We start from the raw sequence: 18873 nt of genomic DNA, 5'->3' as shown, positions 1-18873 counted from the left end.
TTGTAGAACACAGATGAAGCTTCTAAGTTGATGTAATAGCCAGTAGGAAGTAGTGCAATTCAAGATTTAGGTATCGATTATTGACCTCTTAGCTGGCTTTGGTGCCTTGGAAATGAGCTAGGACCTTAAGATTCTGCATGAAAGGAGGACTAGCAGCCGAGTTGCACGGGAGAATGTGAAAAGTGTTCATATGTAGTAAAAACCTGAGAAATCCGTCCGTTTTCGTCAGTTGTTATCGAATCGACTTAAAGCCAGATCGTACTTGGCCGCTCTTCTCTCTGAAACGGTTGTACTTATCGTCTGCAAAGCTATGTCGCGTGCTGCGGTATGCAGAGACACTAAAGGCACCATAGTAGAACACAGATGAAGCTTCTAAGTTGATGTAATAGCCAGTAAGAAGTAGTATAAATCAAATTTTAGGTACTGATTATTTACTTTATAGCTGGCTTTGGTGCCTTGGACATGAGCTAGGACCTTAAGATTCTGCATGAAAGGAGGACTAGCAGCCGAGTTGCACGGGAGAATGTGAAAAGTGTTCATATGTAGTAAAAACCTGAGAAATCCGTCCGTTTTCGTCATTTGTTATCGAATCGACTTAAAGCCAGATCGACACATTGGCCGCTCTTCTCTCTGGAACCATTGTACTTATCGTCTGCAAAGCTATGTCGCGTGCTGCGGTATGCGGAGACACTAAAAGCACCATAGTAGAACACTGATGAAGCTTATAAGTTGATGTAATAGCCAGTAAGAAGTAGTACAATTCAAGTTTTAGGTATTGATTATTGACTTTTTAGCTGGCTTTGGTGCCTTGGACATGAGCTAGGAACTTAAGATTATGCATGAAAGGAGGACTAGCAGCCGAGTTGCATGGGAGAATGTAAAAAGTGTTCATATGTAGTAAACACCTGAGAAATCCGTCCGATTTGGTCATTTGTTATCGAATCGACTTAAAGCCAGATCGTCACTTTGGCCGCTCTTCTCTCTGAAACGGTTGTACTTATCGTCTGCAGAGCTATGTCGCGTGCTGCGGTATGCGGAGACACTAAAAGCACCATTGTAGAACACAGATGAAGCTTCTAAGTTGATGTAATAGCCAGTAGGAAGTAGTGCAATTCAAGTTTTAGGTATCGATTATTGACTTCTTAGCTGGCTTTGGTGCCTTGGACATGAGCTAGGACCTTAAGAATCTGCATGAAATGAGGACTAGCAGCCGAGTTGCACGGGAGAATGTGAAAAGTGTTCATAAGTAGTAAAAACCTGCGAAATCCGTCCGTTTTCGTCATTTGTTATCGAATCGACTTAGAGCCAGATCGTCACATTTGCAGCTCTTCTCTCTGAAAGGGTTGTACTTATCGTCTGCAAAGCTATGTCGCCTGCTGCGGTATGCGGAGACCCTAAAAGCACCATAGTAGAACACAGATGAAGCTTCTAAGTTGATGTAATAGCCAGTAAGAAGTAGTACAATTCAAGTTTTAGGTATTGATTATTGACTTTTTAGCTGGCTTTGGTGCCTTGGACATGAGCTAGGACCTTAAGATTCTGCATGAAAGGAGAACTAGCAGCCGAGTTGCACGGGAGAGTGTGAAAAGTGTTTATATGTAGTAAAAACCTGAGAAATCCGTCCGTTGTTGTCATTTGTTATCTAATCGACTTAAAGCCAGATCGTCACATTGGCCGCAATTCTCTCTGAAATGGCTGTACTTATCGTCTGCAAAGCTATGGCGTGTGCTGCGGTATGCGGAGACACTAAAGCCACCATAGTAAAACACAGATGAAGCATCTAATTTAATATAATAGAAAGTAAGAACTAGTAGAATTCAAGTTTTAGGTATCGGGTATGGACTTTTTAGCTGGCTTTGGTGCCTTGGACATGAGCTAGGACCTTAAGAATCTGCATGAAAGGAGAACTAGCAGCCGAGTTGCACGGGAGAAAGTGAAAAGTGTTCATATGTAGTAAAAACCTGAGAAATTCGTCCGTTTTCGTCATTTGTTATCGAATCGACTTAAAACCAGATCGTCACATTGGTCGCTCTTTTCTCTGAAACGATTGTACTTATCGTCTGCAAAGCTATGTCGCGTGCTGCGGTATGTGGAGACACTAAAAGCACCATTGTAGAACACAGATGAAGCTTCTAAGTTGATGTAATAGCCAGTAGGAAGTAGTGCAATTCAAGTTTTAGGTATCGATTATTGACTTCTTAGCTGGCTTTGGTGCCTTGGAAATGAGCTAGGACATTAAGATTCTGCATGAAAGGAGGACTAGCAGCCGAGTTGCACGGGAGAATGTGAAAAGTGTTCATATGTAGTAAAAACCTGCGAAATCCGTGCGTTTTCGTCATTTGTTATCGAATCGACTTAAAGCCAGATCGTACTTGGCCGCTCTTCTCTCTGAAACGGTTGTACTTATCGTCTGCAAAGCTATGTCGCGTGCTGCGGTATGCGGAGACACTAAAGGCACCATAGTAGAACACAGATGAAGCTTCTAAGTTGATGTAATAGCCAGTAAGAAGTAGTATAAATCAAATTTTAGGTACTGATTATTTACTTTATAGCTGGCTTTGGTGCCTTGGACATGAGCTAGGACCTTAAGATTCTGCATGAAAGGAGGACTAGCAGCCGAGTTGCACGGGAGAATGTGAAAAGTGTTCATATGTAGTAAAAATCTGAGAAATCCGTCCGTTTTCGTCATTTGTTATCGAATCGACTTAAAGCCAGATCGTCACATTGGCCGCTCTTCTCTCTGGAACCATTGTACGTATCGTCTGCAAAGCTATGTCGCGTGCTGCGGTATGCGGAGACACTAAAAGCACCATAGTAGAACACAGATGAAGCTTCTAAGTTGACGTAATAGCCAGTAAGAAGTAGTACAATTCAAGTTTTAGGTATCGATTATTGACTTTTTAGCTGGCTTTGGTGCCTTGGACATGAGCTAGGATCTTAAGAATCTGCATGAAATGAGGACTAGCAGCCGAGTTGCACGGGAGAATGTGAAAAGTGTTCATAAGTAGTAAAAACCTGCGACATCCGTCCGTTTTCGTCATTTGTTATCGAATCGACTTAGAGCCAGATCGTCACATTTGCCGCTCTTCTCTCTGAAACGGTTGTACTTATCGTCTGCAAAGCTATGTCGCCTGCTGCGGTATGCGGAGACCCTAAAAGCACCATAGTAGAACACAGATGAAGCTTCTAAGTTGATGTAATAGCCAGTAAGAAGTAGTACAATTCAAGTTTTAGGTATTGATTATTGACTTTTTAGCTGGCTTTGGTGCGTTGGACATGAGCTAGGACCTTAAGATTCTGCATGAAAGGAGAACTAGCAGCCGAGTTGCACGGGAGAGTGTGAAAAGTGTTTATATGTAGTAAAAACCTGAGAATTCCGTCCGTTGTTGTCATTTGTTATCTAATCGACTTAAAGCCAGATCGTCACATTGGCCGCTCTTCTCTCTGAAACAGTTGTACGTATCGTCTGCAAAGCTATGTCGCGTGCTACGGTATGTGGAGACACTAAAAGCACCATAGTAGAACACAGATGAAGCTTCTAAGTTGATGTAATAGCCAGTAAGAAGTAGTACAATTCAAGTTTTAGGTACTGATTATTGACATTTTAGCTTACTTTGGTTCCTTGGACATGAGCTAGGACCTTAACATTCTGCATGAAAGGAGAACTAGCAGCCGAGTTTCACGGGAGAGTGTGAAAAGTGTTCATATGTAGTAAAAACCTGAGAAATCCGTCCGTTTTGGACATTTGTTATTGAATTGACTTAAAGCCAAATTGCCACATTGGCCGCTCTTATCTCTGAAACGGTTGTACTTATCGTCTGCAAAGCTATGTCGCGTGCTGCGGTATGTGGAGACACTAAAAGCTCCTTAGTAGAACACAGATGTAGCTTCTAAGTTGATGTAATAACCAGTAAGAAGTAGTACAATTCAAGTTTTAGGTATCGATTATTGACTTTTTAGATGGCTTTGGTGCCTTGGACATGAGCTAGGACCTCAAGATTCTGCATGAAAGGAGGACTAGCAGCCGAGTTGCACGGGAGAATGTGGAATGTATTCATATGTAGTAAAAACCTAGATATTCGCCCGTTATCGTCATTTGTTATCGAATCGACTTAAAGCCAGATCTTCACATTGGCCGCTCTTCTCTCTGAAACGGTTGTTCTTATCGTCTGCAAAGCTATGACGTGTGCTGCGGTATGCGGAGACACTAAAAGGACCATAGTAGAACACAGATGAAGCTTCTAAGATGATGTAATTGCCAGTAAGAAGTAGTACAATTCAAGTTTTAGTTACTGATTATTGACTTTTTAGCTGGCTTTGGTGCCTTGGACATGAGCTAGGACCTAGAGATTCTGCATGAAAGGAGAACTAGCAGCCGAGTTGCATGGGGGAATTTAAAAAGGGTTCATATGTAGTAAAAACCTGAGAAATCCGTCTGTTTTCGTCATTTGTTATCGAATCGACTTAAAGCCAGATCGTCACATTTGCCGCTCTTCACTCAGAAACGGTTGTACTTATCGTCTGCAAAGCTATGTCGCGTGCTGCGGTATGCGGAGACACTAAAAGCACCATAGTAGAACACAGATGAAGCTTCTAAGTTGATGTAATAGCCAGTAAGAAGTAGTACAATTCAAGTTTTTGGTATGGATTTTTGACTTTTTAGCTGGCTTTGGTGCCTTGGACATGAGCTAGGACCTTAAGATTCTGCATGAAAGGAGGACTAGCAGCCGAGATACACGGGAGAATGTGAAAAGTGTTCATATGCAGTAAAAACCCGAAAAATCCGTCCGTTTTCGTCATTTGTTATCGAATCGACTTAAAGCCAGATCGTCACATTGGCAGCAATTCTCTCTGAAATGGCTGTACTTATCGTCTGCAAAGCTATGTCGCGTGCTGCGGTATGCGGAGACACTAAAGCCACCATAGTAAAACACAGATGAAGCATCTAATTTAATATAATAGAATGTAAGAAGTAGTAGAATTCAAGTTTTAGGTATCGAGTATGGACTTTTTAGCTGGCTTTGGTGCCTTGGACATGAGCTAGGACCTTAAGAATCTGCATGAAAGGAGAACTAGCAGCCGAGTTGCACGGGAGAAAGTGAAAAGTGTTCATATGTAGTAAAAACCTGAGAAATTCGTCCGTTTTCGTCATTTGTTATCGAATCGACTTAAAACCAGATCGTCACATTGGTCGCTCTTTTCTCTGAAACGATTGTACTTATCGTCTGCAAAGCTATGTCGCGTGCTGCGGTATGCGGAGACACTAAAAGCACCATAGTAGAACATAGATGAAGGTTCTAAGTTGATGTAATAGCCAGTAAGAAGTAGTCCATTTCAAGTTTTACGTATCCATTATTGACTTTTTAGCTGGCTTTGGTGCCTTGGACATGAGCTAGGACCTTAAGATTCTGCATGAAAGGAGGACTAGCAGCCGAGTTGCACGGGAGAATGTGAAAAGTGTCCATATGTAGTAAAATCCTGAGAAATCAGTCCGTTTTCGTCATTTGTTATCGAATCGACTTAAAGCCTGATCGTCACATTGGCCGCTCTTCTCTCTGGAACGGTTGTACTTATCGTCTGCAAAGCTATGTCGCGTGCTGCGGTATGCGGAGACACTAAATGCACCATAGTAGAACACAGATGAAGCTTCTAAGTTGATGTAATAGCCAGTAAGAAGTAGTACAATTCAAGTTTTAGGTATTGATTATTTACTTTTTAGCTGGCTTTGGTGCCTTGTACATGAGCTAGGACCTTAAGATTCTGCATGAAAGGAGGACTAGCAGCCGAGTTGCACGGGACAATGTGAAAAGTGTTCATATGTAGTAAAAACCTGAGAAATCCGTCCGTTTTCGTCATTTGTTATCGAATCGACTTAAAGCCAGATCGTCACATTGGCCGCTCTTCTCTCTGAAACGGTTGTACTTATCGTCTGCAAAGCTATGTCGCGTGCTGCGGTATGTGGAGGCACTAAAAGCTCCTTAGTAGAACACAGATGTAGCTTCTAAGTTGATGTAATAACCAGTAAGAAGTAGTACAATTCAAGTTTTAGGTATCGATTATTGACTTTTTAGATGGCTTTGGTGCCTTGGACATGAGCTAGGACCTTAAGATTCTGCATGAAAGGAGGACTAGCAGCCGAGTTGCACGGGAGAATGTGGAATGTATTCATATGTAGTAAAAACCTAGATATTCGCCCGTTATCGTCATTTGTTATCGAATCGACTTAAAGCCAGATCTTCACATTGGCCGCTCTTCTCTCTGAAACGGTTGTTCTTATCGTCTGCAAAGCTATGACGTGTGCTGCGGTATGCGGAGACACTAAAAGGACCGTAGTAGAACACAGATGAAGCTTCTAAGATGATGTAATTGCCAGTAAGAAGTAGTACAATTCAAGTTTTAGTTACTGATTATTGACTTTTTAGCTGGCTTTGGTGCCTTGGACATGAGCTAGGACCTAGAGATTCTGCATGAAAGGAGAACTAGCAGCCGAGTTGCATGCGAGAATTTGAAAAGGGTTCATATGTAGTAAAAACCTGAGAAATCCGTCTGTTTTCGTCATTTGTTATCGAATCGACTTAAAGCCAGATCGTCAAATTTGCCGCTCTTCACTCAGAAACGGTTGTACTTATCGTCTGCAAAGCTATGTCGCGTGCTGCGGTATGCGGAGACACTAAAAGCACCATAGTAGAACACAGATGAAGCTTCTAAGTTGATGTAATAGCCAGTAAGAAGTAGTACAATTCAAGTTTTTGGTATGGATTTTTGACTTTTTAGCTGGCTTTGGTGCCTTGGACATGAGCTAGGACCTTAAGATTCTGCATGAAAGGAGGACTAGCAGCCGAGATACACGGGAGAATGTGAAAAGTGTTCATATGCAGTAAAAACCCGAAAAATCCGTCCGTTTTCGTCATTTGTTATCGAATCGACTTAAAGCCAGATCGTCACATTGGCCGCAATTCTCTCTGAAATGGCTGTACTTATCGTCTGCAAAGCTATGTCGCGTGCTGCGGTATGCGGAGACACTAAAGCCACCATAGTAAAACACAGATGAAGCATCTAATTTAATATAATAGAAAGCAAGAAGTAGTAGAATTCAAGTTTTAGGTATCGAGTATGGACTTTTTAGCTGGCTTTGGTGCCTTGGACATGAGCTAGGACCTTAAGAATCTGCATGAAAGGAGAACTAGCAGCCGAGTTGCACGGGAGAAAGTGAAAAGTGTTCATATGTAGTAAAAACCTGAGAAATTCGTCCGTTTTCGTCATTTGTTATCGAATCGACTTAAAACCAGATCGTCACATTGGTCGCTCTTTTCTCTGAAACGATTGTACTTATCGTCTGCAAAGCTATGTCGCGTGCTGCGGTATGCGGAGACACTAAAAGCACCATAGTAGAACATAGATGAAGGTTCTAAGTTGATGTAATAGCCAGTAAGAAGTAGTCCATTTCAAGTTTTACGTATCCATTATTGACTTTTTAGCTGGCTTTGGTGCCTTGGACATGAGCTAGGACATTAAGATTCTGCATGAAAGGAGGACTAGCAGCCGAGTTGCACGGGAGAATGTGAAAAGTGTTCATATGTAGTAAAATCCTGAGAAATCAGTCCGTTTTCGTCATTTGTTATCGAATCGACTTAAAGCCTGATCGTCACATTGGCCGCTCTTCTCTCTGGAACGGTTGTACTTATCGTCTGCAAAGCTATGTCGCGTGCTGCGGTATGCGGAGACACAAAATGCACCATAGTAGAACACAGATGAAGCTTCTAAGTTGATGTAATAGCCAGTAAGAAGTAGTACAATTCAAGTTTTAGGTATTGATTATTGACTTTTTAGCTGGCTTTGGTGCCTTGTACATGAGGTAGGACCTTAAGATTCTGCATGAAAGGAGGACTAGCAGCCGAGTTGCACGGGACAATGAGAAAAGTGTTCATATGTAGTAAAAACCTGAGAAATCCGTCCGTTTTCGTCATTTGTTATCGAATCGACTTAAAGCCAGATCGTCACATTGGCCGCTCTTCTCTCTGAAACGGTTGTACTTATCGTCTGCAAAGCTATGTCGCGTGCTGCGGTATGTGGAGACACTAAAAGCTCCTTAGTAGAACACAGATGTAGCTTCTAAGTTGATGTAATAACCAGTAAGAAGTAGTACAATTCAAGTTTTAGGTATCGATTACTGACTTTTTAGATGGCTTTGGTGCCTTGGACATGTGCTAGGACCTTAAGATTCTGCATGAAAGGAGGACTAGCAGCCGAGTTGCACGGGAGAATGTGGAATGTATTCATATGTAGTAAAAACCTAGATATTCGCCCGTTATCGTCATTTGTTATCGAATCGACTTAAAGCCAGATCTTCACATTGGCCGCTCTTCTCTCTGAAACGGTTGTTCTTATCGTCTGCAAAGCTATGACGTGTGCTGCGGTATGCGGAGACACTAAAAGGACCATAGTAGAACACAGATGAAGCTTCTAAGATGATGTAATTGCCAGTAAGAAGTAGTACAATTCAAGTTTTAGTTACTGATTATTGACTTTTTAGCTGGCTTTGGTGCCTTGGACATGAGCTAGGACCTAGAGATTCTGCATGAAAGGAGAACTAGCAGCCGAGTTGCATGGGAGAATTTGAAAAGGGTTCATATGTAGTAAAAACCTGAGAAATCCGTCTGTTTTCGTCATTTGTTATCGAATCGACTTAAAGCCAGATCGTCACATTTGCCGCTCTTCACTCTGAAACTGTTGTACTTATCGTCTGCAAACCTATGTCGCGTGCTGCGGTATGCGGAGACACTAAAAGCACCATAGTAGAACACAGATGAAGCTTCTAAGTTGATGTAATAGCCAGTAAGAAGTAGTACAATTCAAGTTTTTGGTATGGATTTTTGACTTTTTAGCTGGCTTTGGTGCCTTGGACATGAGCTAGGACCTTAAGATTCTGCATGAAAGGAGGACTAGCAGCCGAGATACACGGGAGAATGTGAAAAGTGTTCATATGCAGTAAAAACCCGAAAAATCCGTCCGTTTTCGTCATTTGTTATCGAATCGACTTAAAGCCAGGTCGTCACATTGGCCGCAATTCTCTCTGAAATGGCTGTACTTATCGTCTGCAAAGCTATGGCGTGTGCTGCGGTATGCGGAGACACTAAAGCCACCATAGTAAAACACAGATGAAGCATCTAATTTAATATAATAGAAAGTAAGAAGTAGTAGAATTCAAGTTTTAGGTATCGAGTATGGACTTTTTAGCTGGCTTTGGTGCCTTGGACATGAGCTAGGACCTTAAGAATCTGCATGAATGGAGAACTAGCAGCCGAGTTGCACGGGAGAAAGTGAAAAGTGTTCATATGTAGTAAAAACCTGAGAAATTCGTCCGTTTTCGTCATTTGTTATCGAATCGACTTAAAACCAGATCGTCACATTGGTCGCTCTTTTCTCTGAAACGATTGTACTTATCGTCTGCAAAGCTATGTCGCGTGCTGCGGTATGCGGAGACACTAAAAGCACCATAGTAGAACATAGATGAAGGTTCTAAGTTGATGTAATAGCCAGTAAGAAGTAGTCCATTTCAAGTTTTACGTATCCATTATTGACTTTTTAGCTGGCTTTGGTGCCTTGGACATGAGCTAGGACATTAAGATTCTGCATGAAAGGAGGACTAGCAGCCGAGTTGCACGGGAGAATGTGAAAAGTGTTCATATGTAGTAAAATCCTGAGAAATCAGTCCGTTTTCGTCATTTGTTATCGAATCGACTTAAAGCCTGATCGTCACATTGGCCGCTCTTGTCTCTGGAACGGTTGTACTTATCGTCTGCAAAGCTATGTCGCGTGCTGCGGTATGCGGAGACACAAAATGCACCATAGTAGCACACAGATGAAGCTTCTAAGTTGATGTAATAGCCAGTAAGAAGTAGTACAATTCAAGTTTTAGGTATTGATTATTGACTTTTTAGCTGGCTTTGGTGCCTTGTACATGAGCTAGGACCTTAAGATTCTGCATGAAAGGAGGACTAGCAGCCGAGTTGCACGGGACAATGTGAAAAGTGTTCATATGTAGTAAAAACCTGAGAAATCCGTCCGTTTTCGTCATTTGTTATCGAATCGACTTAAAGCCAGATCGTCACATTGGCCGCTCTTCTCTCTGAAACGGTTGTACTTATCGTCTGCAAAGCTATGTCGCGTGCTGCGGTATGTGGAGACACTAAAAGCTCCTTAGTAGAACACAGATGTAGCTTCTAAGTTGATGTAATAACCAGTAAGAAGTAGTACAATTCAAGTTTTAGGTATCGATTATTGACTTTTTAGATGGCTTTGGTGCCTTGGACATGAGCTAGGACCTTAAGATTCTGCATGAAAGGAGGACTAGCAGCCGAGTTGCACGGGAGAATGTGGAATGTATTCATATGTAGTAAAAACCTAGATATTCGCCCGTTATCGTCATTTGTTATCGAATCGACTTAAAGCCAGATCTTCACATTGGCCGCTCTTCTCTCTGAAACGGTTGTTCTTATCGTCTGCAAAGCTATGACGTGTGCTGCGGTATGCGGAGACACTAAAAGGACCATAGTAGAACACAGATGAAGCTTCTAAGATGATGTAATTGCCAGTAAGAAGTAGTACAATTCAAGTTTTAGTTACTGATTATTGACTTTTTAGCTGGCTTTGGTGCCTTGGACATGAGCTAGGACCTAGAGATTCTGCATGAAAGGAGAACTAGCAGCCGAGTTGCATGGGAGAATTTGAAAAGGGTTCATATGTAGTAAAAACCTGAGAAATCCGTCTGTTTTCGTCATTTGTTATCGAATCGACTTAAAGCCAGATCGTCACATTTGCCGCTCTTCACTCAGAAACTGTTGTACTTATCGTCTGCAAACCTATGTCGCGTGCTGCGGTATGCGGAGACACTAAAAGCACCATAGTAGAACACAGATGAAGCTTCTAAGTTGATGTAATAGCCAGTAAGAAGTAGTACAATTCAAGTTTTTGGTATGGATTTTTGACTTTTTAGCTGGCTTTGGTGCCTTGGACATGAGCTAGGACCTTAAGATTCTGCATGAAAGGAGGACTAGCAGCCGAGATACACGGGAGAATGTGAAAAGTGTTCATATGCAGTAAAAACCCGAAAAATCCGTCCGTTTTCGTCATTTGTTATCGAATCGACTTAAAGCCAGGTCGTCACATTGGCCGCAATTCTCTCTGAAATGGCTGTACTTATCGTCTGCAAAGCTATGGCGTGTGCTGCGGTATGCGGAGACACTAAAGCCACCATAGTAAAACACAGATGAAGCATCTAATTTAATATAATAGAAAGTAAGAAGTAGTAGAATTCAAGTTTTAGGTATCGAGTATGGACTTTTTAGCTGGCTTTGGTGCCTTGGACATGAGCTAGGACCTTAAGAATCTGCATGAAAGGAGAACTAGCAGCCGAGTTGCACGGGAGAAAGTGAAAAGTGTTCATATGTAGTAAAAACCTGAGAAATTCGTCCGTTTTCGTCATTTGTTATCGAATCGACTTAAAACCAGATCGTCACATTGGTCGCTCTTTTCTCTGAAACGATTGTACTTATCGTCTGCAAAGCTATGTCGCGTGCTGCGGTATGTGGAGACACTAAAAGCACCATTGTAGAACACAGATGAAGCTTCTAAGTTGATGTAATAGCCAGTAGGAAGTAGTGCAATTCAAGTTTTAGGTATCGATTATTGACTTCTTAGCTGGCTTTGGTGCCTTGGAAATGAGCTAGGACCTTAAGATTCTGCATGAAAGGAGGACTAGCAGCCGAGTTGCACGGGAGAATGTGAAAAGTGTTCATATGTAGTAAAATCCTGAGAAATCAGTCCGTTTTCGTCATTTGTTATCGAATCGACTTAAAGCCAGATCGTCACATTGGCCGCTCTTCTCTCTGAAACGGTTGTACTTATCGTCTGCAAAGCTATGTCGCGTGCTGCGGTATGTGGAGGCACTAAACGCTCCTTAGTAGAACACAGATGTAGCTTCTAAGTTGATGTAATAACCAGTAAGAAGTAGTACAATTCAAGTTTTAGGTATCGATTATTGACTTTTTAGATGGCTTTGGTGCCTTGGACATGAGCTAGGACCTTAAGATTCTGCATGAAAGGAGGACTAGCGGCCGAGTTGCACGGGAGAATGTGGAATGTATTCATATGTAGTAAAAACCTAGATATTCGCCCGTTATCGTCATTTGTTATCGAATCGACTTAAAGCCAGATCTTCACATTGGCCGCTCTTCTCTCTGAAACGGTTGTTCTTATCGTCTGCAAAGCTATGACGTGTGCTGCGGTATGCGGAGACACTAAAAGGACCGTAGTAGAACACAGATGAAGCTTCTAAGATGATGTAATTGCCAGTAAGAAGTAGTACAATTCAAGTTTTAGTTACTGATTATTGACTTTTTAGCTGGCTTTGGTGCCTTGGACATGAGCTAGGACCTAGAGATTCTGCATGAAAGGAGAACTAGCAGCCGAGTTGCATGGGAGAATTTGAAAAGGGTTCATATGTAGTAAAAACCTGAGAAATCCGTCTGTTTTCGTCATTTGTTATCGAATCGACTTAAAGCCAGATCGTCAAATTTGCCGCACTTCACTCAGAAACGGTTGTACTTATCGTCTGCAAAGCTATGTCGCGTGCTGCGGTATGCGGAGACACTAAAAGCACCATAGTAGAACACAGATGAAGCTTCTAAGTTGATGTAATAGCCAGTAAGAAGTAGTACAATTCAAGTTTTTGGTATGGATTTTTGACTTTTTAGCTGGCTTTGGTGCCTTGGACATGAGCTAGGACCTTAAGATTCTGCATGAAAGGAGGACTAGCAGCCGAGATACACGGGAGAATGTGAAAAGTGTTCATATGCAGTAAAAACCCGAAAAATCCGTCCGTTTTCGTCATTTGTTATCGAATCGACTTAAAGCCAGATCGTCACATTGGCCGCAATTCTCTCTGAAATGGCTGTACTTATCGTCTGCAAAGCTATGTCGCGTGCTGCGGTATGCGGAGACACTAAAGCCACCATAGTAAAACACAGATGAAGCATCTAATTTAATATAATAGAAAGTAAGAAGTAGTAGAATTCAAGTTTTAGGTATCGAGTATGGACTTTTTAGCTGGCTTTGGTGCCTTGGACATGAGCTAGGACCTTAAGAATCTGCATGAAAGGAGAACTAGCAGCCGAGTTGCACGGGAGAAAGTGAAAAGTGTTCATATGTAGTAAAAACCTGAGAAATTCGTCCGTTTTCGTCATTTGTTATCGAATCGACTTAAAACCAGATCGTCACATTGGTCGCTCTTTTCTCTGAAACGATTGTACTTATCGTCTGCAAAGCTATGTCGCGTGCTGCGGTATGCGGAGACACTAAAAGCACCATAGTAGAACATAGATGAAGGTTCTAAGTTGATGTAATAGCCAGTAAGAAGTAGTCCATTTCAAGTTTTACGTATCCATTATTGACTTTTTAGCTGGCTTTGGTGCCTTGGACATGAGCTAGGACCTTAAGATTCTGCATGAAAGGAGGACTAGCAGCCGAGTTGCACGGGAGAATGTGAAAAGTGTTCATATGTAGTAAAATCCTGAGAAATCAGTCCGTTTTCGTCATTTGTTATCGAATCGACTTAAAGCCTGATCGTCACATTGGCCGCTCTTCTCTCTGGAACGGTTGTACTTATCGTCTGCAAAGCTATGTCGCGTGCTGCGGTATGCGGAGACACAAAATGCACCATAGTAGAACACAGATGAAGCTTCTAAGTTGATGTAATAGCCAGTAAGAAGTAGTACAATTCAAGTTTTAGGTATCGATTATTGACTTTTTAGATGGCTTTGGTGCCTTGGACATGAGCTAGGACCTTAAGATTCTGCATGAAAGGAGGACTAGCAGCCGAGTTGCACGGGAGAATGTGAAAAGTGTTCATATGTAGTAAAAACCTGCGAAATCCGTCCGTTTTCGTCATTTGTTATCGAATCGACTTAAAGCCAGATCGTACTTGGCCGCTCTTCTCTCTGAAACGGTTGTACTTATCGTCTGCAAAGCTATGTCGCGTGCTGCGGTATGCGGAGACACTAAAGGCACCATAGTAGAACACAGATGAAGCTTCTAAGTTGATGTAATAGCCAGTAAGAAGTAGTATAAATCAAATTTTAGGTACTGATTATTTACTTTATAGCTGGCTTTGGTGCCTTGGACATGAGCTAGGACCTTAAGATTCTGCATGAAAGGAGGACTAGCAGCCGAGTTGCACGGGAGAATGTGAAAAGTGTTCATATGTAGTAAAAACCTGAGAAATCCGTCCGTTTTCGTCATTTGTTATCGAATCGACTTAAAGCCAGATCGTCACATTGGCCGCTCTTCTCTCTGGAACCATTGTACTTATCGTCTGCAAAGCTATGTCGCGTGCTGCGGTATGCGGAGACACTAAAAGCACCATAGTAGAACACAGATGAAGCTTATAAGTTGATGTAATAGCCAGTAAGAAGTAGTACAATTCAAGTTTTAGGTATTGATTATTGACTTTTTAGCTGGCTTTGGTGCCTTGGACATGAGCTAGGACCTTAAGATTCTGCATGAAAGGAGGACTAGCAGCCGAGCTGCATGGGAGAATGTGAAAAGTGTTCATAAGTAGTAAAAACCTGCGAAATCCGTCCGTTTTCGTCATTTGTTATCGAATCGACTTAGAGCCAGATCGTCACATTTGCCGCTCTTCTCTCTGAAACGGTTGTACTTATCGTCTGCAAAGCTATGTCGCCTGCTGCGGTATGCGGAGACCCTAAAAGCACCATAGTAGAACACAGATGAAGCTTCTAAGTTGATGTAATAGCCAGTAAGAAGTAGTACAATTCAAGTTTTAGGTATTGATTATTGACTTTTTAGCTGGCTTTGGTGCGTTGGACATGAGCTAGGACCTTAAGATTCTGCATGAAAGGAGAACTAGCAGCCGAGTTGCACGGGAGAGTGTGAAAAGTGTTTATATGTAGTAAAAACCTGAGAAATCCGTCCGTTGTTGTCATTTGTTATCTAATCGACTTAAAGCCAGATCGTCACATTGGCCGATCTTCTCTCTGAAACAGTTGTACGTATCGTCTGCAAAGCTATGTCGCGTGCTGCGGTATGTGGAGACACTAAAAGCACCATAGTAGAACACAGATGAAGCTTCTAAGTTGATGTAATAGCCAGTAAGAAGTAGTACAATTCAAGTTTTAGGTACTGATTATTGACATTTTAGCTTACTTTGGTTCCTTGGACATGAGCTAGGACCTTAAGATTCTGCATGAAAGGAGAACTAGCAGCCGAGTTTCACGGGAGAGTGTGAAAAGTGTTCATATGTAGTAAAAACCTGAGAAATCCGTCCGTTTTCGACATTTGTTATTGAATTGACTTAAAGCCAAATTGCCACATTGGCCGCTCTTATCTCTGAAACGGTTGTACTTATCGTCTGCAAAGCTATGTCGCGTGCTGCGGTATGTGGAGACACTAAAAGCTCCTTAGTAGAACACATATGTAGCTTCTAAGTTGATGTAATAACCAGTAAGAAGTAGTACAATTCAAGTTTTAGGTATCGATTATTGACTTTTTAGATGGCTTTGGTGCCTTGGACATGAGCTAGGACCTTAAGATTCTGCATGAAAGGAGGACTAGCAGCCGAGTTGCACGGGAGAATGTGGAATGTATTCATATGTAGTAAAAACCTAGATATTCGCCCGTTATCGTCATTTGTTATCGAATCGACTTAAAGCTAGATCTTCACATTGGCCGCTCTTCTCTCTGAAACGGTTGTTCTTATCGTCTGCAAAGCTATGACGTGTGCTGCGGTATGCGGAGACACTAAAAGGACCATAGTAGAACACAGATGAAGCTTCTAAGATGATGTAATTGCCAGTAAGAAGTAGTACAATTCAAGTTTTAGTTACTGATTATTGACTTTTTAGCTGGCTTTGGTGCCTTGGAAATGAGCTAGGACCTAGAGATTCTGCATGAAAGGAGAACTAGCAGCCGAGTTGCATGGGAGAATTTGAAAAGGGTTCATATGTAGTAAAAACCTGAGAAATCCGTCTGTTTTCGTCATTTGTTATCGAATCGACTTAAAGCCAGATCGTCACATTTGCCGCTCTTCACTCAGAAACGGTTGTACTTATCGTCTGCAAAGCTATGTCGCGTGCTGCGGTATGCGGAGACACTAAAAGCACCATAGTAGAACACAGATGAAGCTTCTAAGTTGATGTAATAGCCAGTAAGAAGTAGTACAATTCAAGTTTTTGGTATGGATTTTTGACTTTTTAGCTGGCTTTGGTGCCTTGGACATGAGCTAGGACCTTAAGATTCTGCATGAAAGGAGGACTAGCAGCCGAGATACACGGGAGAATGTGAAAAGTGTTCATATGCAGTAAAAACCCGAAAAATCCGTCCGTTTTCGTCATTTGTTATCGAATCGACTTAAAGCCAGATCGTCACATTGGCCGCAATTCTCTCTGAAATGGCTGTACTTATCGTCTGCAAAGCTATGTCGCGTGCTGCGGTATGCGGAGACACTAAAGCCACCATAGTAAAACACAGATGAAGCATCTAATTTAATATAATAGAAAGTAAGAAGTAGTAGAATTCAAGTTTTAGGTATCGAGTATGGACTTTTAGCTGGCTTTGGTGCCTTGGACATGAGCTAGGACCTTAAGAATCTGCATGAAAGGAGAACTAGCAGCCGAGTTGCACGGGAGAAAGTGAAAAGTGTTCATATGTAGTAAAAACCTGAGAAATTCGTCCGTTTTCGTCATTTGTTATCGAATCGACTTAAAACCAGATCGTCACATTGGTCGCTCTTTTCTCTGAAACGATTGTACTTATCGTCTGCAAAGCTATGTCGCGTGCTGCGGTATGCGGAGACACTAAAAGCACCATAGTAGAACATAGATGAAGGTTCTAAGTTGATGTAATAGCCAGTAAGAAGTAGTCCATTTCAAGTTTTACGTATCCATTATTGACTTTTTAGCTGGCTTTGGTGCCTTGGACATGAGCTAGGACCTTAAGATTCTGCATGAAAGGAGGACTAGCAGCCGAGTTGCACGGGAGAATGTGAAAAGTGTTCATATGTAGTAAAATCCTGAGAAATCAGTCCGTTTTCGTCATTTGTTATCGAATCGACTTAAAGCCTGATCGTCACATTGGCCGCTCTTCTCTCTGGAACGGTTGTACTTATCGTCTGCAAAGCTATGTCGCGTGCTGCGGTATGCGGAGACACTAAATGCACCATAGTAGAACACAGATGAAGCTTCTAAGTTGATGTAATAGCCAGTAAGAAGTAGTACAATTCAAGTTTTAGGTACTGATTATTGACTTTTTAGCTGGCTTTGGTGCCTTGTACATGAGCTAGGACCTTAAGATTCTGCATGAAAGGAGGACTAGCAGCCGAGTTGCACGGGACAATGTGAAAAGTGTTCATATGTAGTAAAAACCTGAGAAATCCGTCCGTTATCGTCATTTGTTATCGAATCGACTTAAAGCCAGATCGTCACATTGGCCGCTCTTCTCTCTGAAACGGTTGTACTTATCGTCTGCAAAGCTATGTCGCGTGCTGCGGTATGTGGAGACACTAAAAGCTCCTTAGTAGAACACAGATGTAGCTTCTAAGTTGATGTAATAACCAGTAAGAAGTAGTACAATTCAAGTTTTAGGTATCGATTATTGACTTTTTAGATGGCTTTGGTGCCTTGGACATGAGCTAGGACCTTAAGATTCTGCATGAAAGGAGGACTAGCAGCCGAGTTGCACGGGAGAATGTGGAATGTATTCATATGTAGTAAAAACCTAGATATTCGCCCGTTATCGTCATTTGTTATCGAATCGACTTAAAGCCAGATCTTCACATTGGCCGCTCTTCTCTCTGAAACGGTTGTTCTTATCGTCTGCAAAGCTATGACGTGTGCTGCGGTATGCGGAGACACTAAAAGGACCATAGTAGAACACAGATGAAGCTTCTGAGATGATGTAATTGCCAGTAAGAAGTAGTACAATTCAAGTTTTAGTTACTGATTATTGACTTTTTAGCTGGCTTTGGTGCCTTGGACATGAGCTAGGACCTAGAGATTCTGCATGAAAGGAGAACTAGCAGCCGAGTTGCATGGGAGAATTTGAAAAGGGTTCATATGTAGTAAAAACCTGAGAAATCCGTCTGTTTTCGTCATTTGTTATCGAATCGACTTAAAGCCAGATCGTCACATTTGCCGCTCTTCACTCAGAAACTGTTGTACTTATCGTCTGCAAAGCTATGTCATGTGCTGCGGTATGCGGAGACACTAAAAGCACCATAGTAGAACACAGATGAAGCTTCTAAGTTGATGTAATAGCCAGTAAGAAGTAGTACAATTCAAGTTTTTGGTATGGATTTTTGACTTTTTAGCTGGCTTTGGTGCCTTGGACATGAGCTAGGACCTTAAGATTCTGCATGAAAGGAGGACTAGCAGCCGAGATACACGGGAGAATGTGAAAAGTGTTCATATGCAGTAAAAACCCGAAAAATCCGTCCGTTTTCGTCATTTGTTATCGAATCGACTTAAAGCCAGATCGTCACATTGGCCGCAATTCTCTCTGAAATGGCTGTACTTATCGTCTTCAAAGCTATGGCGTGTGCTGCGGTATGCGGAGACACTAAAAGCACCATAGTAGAACACGGATGAAGCTTCTAAGTTGATGTAATAGCCAGTAAGAAGTAGTACAATACAAGTTTTAGGTATCGATTATTGACTTTTTAGCTGGCTTTCGTGCCTTGGACTTGAGCTAGGACCTTAAGATACTAGATGAAAGGAGGACTAGCAGCCGACTTGCACGGGAGAATGTGAAAAGTATTCATATGTAGTAAAAACCTGAGAAATTCGTCCGTTTTCGTCATTT

Source organism: Schistocerca gregaria, unplaced genomic scaffold (assembly GCF_023897955.1).
Source record: "Schistocerca gregaria isolate iqSchGreg1 unplaced genomic scaffold, iqSchGreg1.2 ptg000441l, whole genome shotgun sequence".
Taxonomy (NCBI): domain Eukaryota; kingdom Metazoa; phylum Arthropoda; class Insecta; order Orthoptera; family Acrididae; genus Schistocerca; species Schistocerca gregaria.
The sequence above is the reverse complement of the archived record's forward strand: the minus strand, read 5'-3'. Positions refer to the sequence as shown.